The 6,896-nt window shown below is 40.1% G+C and overlaps 1 pseudogene; it reads left to right on the plus strand.

The window, feature by feature from the left end:
* The first annotated feature begins 5,720 nt into the window (after positions 1-5,720).
* The window catches only part of LOC101994564, a 29,733-nt pseudogene continuing 28,557 nt past the window's right edge, over positions 5,721-6,896 (plus strand).

The raw sequence follows: 6,896 nt of genomic DNA on the forward strand, positions 1-6,896 counted from the left end.
GGGTCTTTTAAAACTGGATCAGGTTTCCCTGCTGGCCAGGGGCTTTGCTTGCTAAATGCCCTCGCTCTGTTTCCTGGATCCTGCTGCCGGCCAAGGTCCCTCTCACCACTCAAAAGGGTCTTCAGGAACAGGACCAGGCTCCCTGTTAGTCAGGGACCTTGCCAACAAAAGGCCTACCTCTCTGCAGGCCAGCTACCCAAACAGAGAAACTCCTGCTGCCCTCTGCCCTGAGCTCCCTACCCCGTGCCCAAACAGGCTAAACTGGATGATCCCGCGGCCCAGCGGAAGGGAGGGAGAGTGAAGGAGGCCCCTGAGTGCAAGATGGGATGGGCCAGGGAGAGAGAGGTCACAGCAGAGGAGGAGTAACCCCAGCAGACGTGACCAGCCCTCACAGACTAACCAGGGGGTCAAGGGGGTTGGGGAATGTCCCTGCTCCATTTCCTGTGTCCCTCTGTGGGCCAAGAACACTCTCCCCACTCAGGAGGGTCTTCAGGGACAGGACCAGGCTCCCCGTTCGCCCGTGGACCTCGCCACTGAAAGGCCTACCACTCTGGAGGTCTGGCTCCAAAAAACCTACTTGATTTAATTTTAGTGAGGCAATCTGCTCTCGGTGTGGCCCACCAGTCTCTGCCGCTTGTGTCTTCACATCCTCTTTTCTTATATGTCACTTGTATACATATGGGAGTCATTCTTTCTCACACATAAACATATACAAAATGTGGGGATATGCTTCTTTTCCAAAATCCTTGTGACTCATAAATCAATTAGAGCAAAACAAGTTGCTTTAGGTGTATAGTACAAATCATACACTGTTTCTTTAAAAAAAATTATTATGTTGCATTTGGTTTGAAAATATTTTTATTTACTCTCTCAAAAATTATAAGAAAACACAATAATATACATAATCCAGACACTCTATATGTAGTCCATCTTTACATGGCTTATTTGTTTTTATTCTATTACTTTTTAGTATTTCTTTTCTTTTCTTTACACATTTAATTTATTACTGTCTGTTCTCTGTCTCTTAAAAAATTCATTTCATTTTTATAAACTATTTACATCGTTTTGTAACTCTATATTATTTTTCTTTTCTCTCTCAGCTCTATGTACATTTTTTAAACACACTCTGTCTCATTTAGAGCTCTTTTATGTATGAGTGTGTCCTGTTGTGTATTTGTATTTCTTTCCCATTCAGGAGAGCTTCTTAAAATACTAAGCACTTCTTATGAACTTAAGCTGTGCCATTGGTAGAGCAAATATGACCTGCGTGCTTGCTTCACACAGTCCAACATGGCAGAGGCACATTTGCTCTCTCTGAGAGTCATGTACATTGTCCCATTTTCAGGCATATATAGGGTCTAAATTGCCATTGGCAATCTTCTCACAGACCCCATGACTGGCCCTCAAGAAAGAGTCAGAGTTTGTGCTGGCAACATGGCCCAGAAAGCCGGCATTTTCAAATGGTGCAGCTTCTTTTCTGCTATCTCTAAATCAGGAAAACCTCTTTCAAAGGTGCCAAAGCATGTCACCAGTAAGCAAAGCCCATTTGGGGAAATAAATGTGGCTAAACTTCATTTTTTAGTGTCTAGAATTCCTTTCCAAGCTGTCTAAGATTTTAAGTGGATTTTAGTTGTCCATGTGGGCACCACTTTGTCGTGGGAAACCTCCTGTTATTTCTGAGCTGCTCATCCTGAAAACAATCACACAGAAACTGTATTAATTAAACCACCGTTTAGCCTATTAGCTCTAGCTTCTTTTTGGCTTACTCTTACATATTAATTTAATCAATTTCTATTTGTCTGTGTATTGCCATTTGGCTGTGGCTTACAAGGTAAAGTTCTCAGCATCTGTCTTCTGAAGAGCTACATGACGTCTCTCTGATTCCACCTTCTTCCTCCCAGCATTAAGTTTAGTTTTCCCAACCTATGTAAGAGTTGTCATATATCTCCGTTATAGGCCCAAGGCAATTCCTTATTAACCAATCATAATCACAGCATACAGAAGGGAATCCCACAATATGAGTTTCTGTAGCCTCAACCCATTTCCTGTTCTTTGTGCCTACTGTGTTGTGTTGAAACTAATCAGCTTTCTGTCATTACTTCCCCACCATCATAAACTCTATCACTAAATCATATAAGATTTAGTAGAATTAACTGCTATTTGGTGCTAAGGTGGTTTGGCAGCCTACTGTTTTTATTTTTGTTGATTTATTTTTGAAGACAAGGTTTGTCTGTGTAGCCCTAGCAGTTCTGAAAGTGTGGCAGGCTTCTCGACCGGAGAGGAAGAAACACCACCACACAAGGATTCTTCTCAGATCACGCTTTAATGGAGTGCACTTGGTTGAGAGAGAACATGAAGTGAAGGGGGGAGAGAGCATGAAGTGAAGGGGGACAGGAAGAGAGAGGGGGCCAATAGCAGTAAGGCAGCTGCTTATATCAGGAATTGGCACACGGGTCGCCCTGTGATTGGCTGCCACCATCAGCTGACACCCAGACTGCATCAGGGATAGGCCCAAGGACCCTTATCCACCGCCATGCAGGAAGCAGGGGACACACAGCTCTCAAAGGCATAGCCAAATATGGAGTTGTTTATTTCCAACAAGACAGGGTGTCGGCGCCATCTTGTAATGGCAATCCTGTCTGGCTTGCTACATTTCCCCCTTTCTTTTATAAAGACAGGCAGCTATTGAGTGGAATGCATCAGGTCAAAGTCCAACCATGGTGTCAGATCTAAAGGAGAAGGGACTGGGACAAGGAGAGACCCTCCTCTCGAATGATGAAGCAATTTACATCTCCTAGGAACAGAGGGGTGCCTTATGATTTTTAGGTCGAGTGGGAACCAGGTCTTTTTCCTCCTTACCCTTCCTAGGATTCCCAGTGTCCTGTCTTAGGTTGGGGGATGTCCTGCCACAAGTCACCCGTCCTTGGAGCCCCTCAAATAAAAGGTATCTAGCAAAACCTAAAGTAAGCAGGTCTTTGACCATAGGGTACCCTGTCTTAGGCCATGTGGAGGGCGATTCTCGTCCTGACATTATGCCATGTTGAGCCGGCCAGTACAGCCTCTGTATGATGTGCTGTTCAGGCAAGGACTCCACACTAACTCCCGTCATTGGGCCCCTGCATCAATCATTAATGAAAAGACTGTGAGGATGAGGAGCTCCTAATGATATAATTTGGGCACCAATAACTCCATTTCCAGACAAGAAGAAAGGGCATATTCCAAACCCAGTATCCACCTTTTAGTCTGGCCTTAGGTATCCTCCTTCCTAAATGCCTATTCCACATAAAATTACGTGTGCTGCCTGCTAAAAATTAGGGCAGTGTAAAAGGGATCAAAATTTAAAATTCTTAGCATATGTATTAAACCCAAACATTTCACAGCGTGTGTCAAACCTTTCCCAACATCTATAAGCAGTTACAAATATCATTAGATCAATTGCAGTAAGAGCACAATGACATACATTGTTGTTATTAAATACCATCAGTTCCAGTCTCTGAGCAACAGTGACAGAACCCCAATCTTCCCCCTACTTAAGTGAAGAGGGGTTAATATTTTAATTAAAATGAGTTTTGTGTCCTAAAGATTAAAACAGATGTGTAGTCTGCACCTTAGTTTCGAAGCAAACCAGAATTCAAACTGCAGAAGGAGCTCAGCATTAGTGCTTCAGGGCAGGTGGGATTCCTGAGTGAGGTGAGCTGGATTCAGCTATCTGAAGCACATCCTGGCACTTATCTCAGCTGGGTCTCCCTGGACTCTCGAGGCAGAATGACACCTTGTAGAGTGGTGCTGTAGGTTCTGTTATGAGGCATTCCTCTCCTTGGGGGCAGGGAAGACCGGACCAAGGACCTCTCTCCAATCACCTCTGGAACTCCTCTGTGGGCGTCCATAGCCTCGACTTCAGATCCAGCTTTTATTTTCTTTCTGTGAAAAAAGCATAAACATATCCTCAACCCAAATATATATAGGTCGGGTTTTTTCATAATGTGTTGCAAGGGCTTTTCCATCTTGCCTTAGCAAAGGTTAGCTTGGTGTTATCATGCCAGATCCGTTTGCATCAGGATCTGCTTGCAACTTTTATGAGTTGTTTCCAAGGAGCCTTGTTATGCTCCATAATTTTTTTATTAGCCATATATGCAGTTCTTCCATTGGAAGAGCCATTTGTAAAATTTAGCATAAAATCCTTTAAGGGATTTTTTTGCTACAACATTAGCAAAATACAGTTGTGTGAATTGTAGCAATGATCATCTGGGAAAAGATTATTGTTTTTGGCCTTTGATTGGCTGCCACCATCAGCTGACACCAGACTGCATCAGGGATAGGCCCAAGGACCCTTATCCACCGCGCATGCAGGAAGCGGGGGACACACAGCTCTCAAAGGCATAGCCAAATATGGAGTTGTTTATTTCCAACAAGACAGGGTGTCGGCGCCATCTTGTAATGGTGATCCTGTCCGGCTCACTACATGAAAGTAGCTCTACCTGGTTAGCTTCAAACTCAGAGAACCTCTGACTCTGACTCCCAAATGCTGGGATTAAAGGTGGGCCAGCATTCCTGACTTTCTTGTTTTATATTGTTGTATGATGGTTTTGTTTTTATCAAGCATATGCTGTTGTAGTGAACTTCACCCATATCTTATATTTTAAATTTTACAGAGGGTATCATTATCTTTCCCAGGATTGCATGTATTCATGCCATTAATACTGTCTATGCCTTCTGAGTCATTGGATTGCAGGTGCATAACCTTCTTTCTGCCTGTTTTGTTTGTTTTGATTTTTTGTTTTACAAAGAGTATTTAACCTTTGTGCATGGATATGCATCATGTAAGTACCTGGTTCTTACATTGATCAAAAGATGGTACTAGAAAATTGAACTTGGAATAATGGATAGTTATGATCCCCCTTGGAAGTCCTTGAGCCCACCTATCTGCAAGATCAGGACGACTCTTTACTGTTTAGCCATCTTTTGTGCCCTGTGTTGATTATTTGTAATCAGCACATTAATTGCTATTGTTTTCATTTGTCCATTTGTAACTCTTTAAACACACAGTGCCTTTTAGTAAAATCTTATTTATGTTGCAGTTTAAATTGGGGCACTTCAGGTTTCTGGTAGATGAATAAAGAGTTGATGTGAATGCCTAACTTTTGTAGAAACTTCAGAAAAAAACTGTAAGTTATTCCTAACTTTTATGTTTATTTGATTGATTTTTTCATGTGAAAGAGTTATTTAACATGTATTTCTGACAGCCATAGAAGTGATTGCATGGACTAAGCTGGTATTCAATTCAGAGGCAGATAGATATACATGCCTCTGTCTTCTGAGTACAAGGATTACAGGAATGATTCAATGCATCTGGCTTTTTCATCTTATGTTTCTTTTTTGTAGTCAGAAATTAATCATTCATACAATTTCTCTTATTTATATTCTGTACTGTTGATCTGTTTAAGTATCTTTCATTGTTGGTTAGTAGGCATTTCTCTTGCAAGGTGATGTCCCATTCAAAGGGTTCAGAAATGACAATGGTGAACTTCATATTCAGTTTGCTTCTAAAGTGACTTGGTGATTAAATTATGATGTCTATGTCATGGAGTAAGTATGGGAAGCAACAGAATTATATGATGATACTGTCAAAGAAGTACATATTTACAGTGTTGTCAAAATCATACTTTCTGTCGTACACATGTATGGGATATTTTAGAATACAGTGACCTATGATGATATGCATGTCAACTTCACTTGGGAAGAATGGACTGCTGAATTCTTCCCAGAAGAGTCTCTACAAAGATGTGATGGTGGAGACCTACAGAAACCTCACAACTATAGGTAATACTGAATTATCTTTTATGTTTCAAATAAGGGGACAGCTGTTCATTGGTTAATGATGCTCCTTTGTAATATGATTGAGAAAAAATGAGTAAAGAAATTAGATATTGTTTTAAGATTTGCTTCAAATTGTAACTAAATTTTTTACAATTTTTAATATATAACATACATTTTTCTGTCACTGTATTTTAGGATATAATTGGGAAGACCATAATATTGAAGAACATTGTCAAAGTTCTAGAAGACATGAAAGGTAATTTCCATGTTTAAGCTGTTACAAATATACCTATGAAGAATTTGTAATGTATCCTATATGTTTTAAACCAAAACAACAATGTAAATAATAAAGTGCATTGATGCTTATTAAAGTTATCACAAAATCATATACCTTAATTTCAGATAGGTGAACTGCATTTGCAAGTCATTCTTTAAAAAAAGAAGTCAAGGAAACAATGCCTTAACTCATATTTCCATTTGAATCATAATACAATGAGCTATACTGTAAAATTGTCAATGCATTTATTCCATATTATTCATATTACAAAAGATATACATTTTGAAAAGGTGATAAGCGTATCTCTGAAACTCTCTATTACACTAATAGTCCATAGAAGAGGTAGTTTAACCCATATACTTGTGACTGTGTTAAGTTTAGTTAGGGGGCAGTTAGAGTCACAAATCAAGGGGCAGCTGTTGTGGAGAGGCCTTAATCCAGATACCACAAGTCTATGAGGACAGAATGTCAAACTGTAAACTCAATGTGGAAGCCTGATATTTGTTATTCTTCCTTTACTAAGTATATGATATGTTACTCTGGATACAAGCCACATGAGCATAGTGAAGTAAAGAAATATAACATACCCCTCTCTCAGAAGAAATAGAAGATATATAGCAGTCCCAATGTTAAGTAGACTTGTTGAATTTGATGTACAAGTATACAAGTTATGGTTTTCTAGTTTCATTGTCAATATATCAACAAGCTCAAATTTCAGAAAAGCAGCATGAGTACTAGGACTGTGTAAAAACTTCTATTCGTCCTAGTACACTTAACAAATATAGTATCACTTACAGTATAG

The sequence above is a fragment of the Microtus ochrogaster genome, unplaced genomic scaffold (assembly GCF_000317375.1).
Source record: "Microtus ochrogaster isolate Prairie Vole_2 unplaced genomic scaffold, MicOch1.0 UNK241, whole genome shotgun sequence".
Lineage (NCBI taxonomy): Eukaryota > Metazoa > Chordata > Mammalia > Rodentia > Cricetidae > Microtus > Microtus ochrogaster.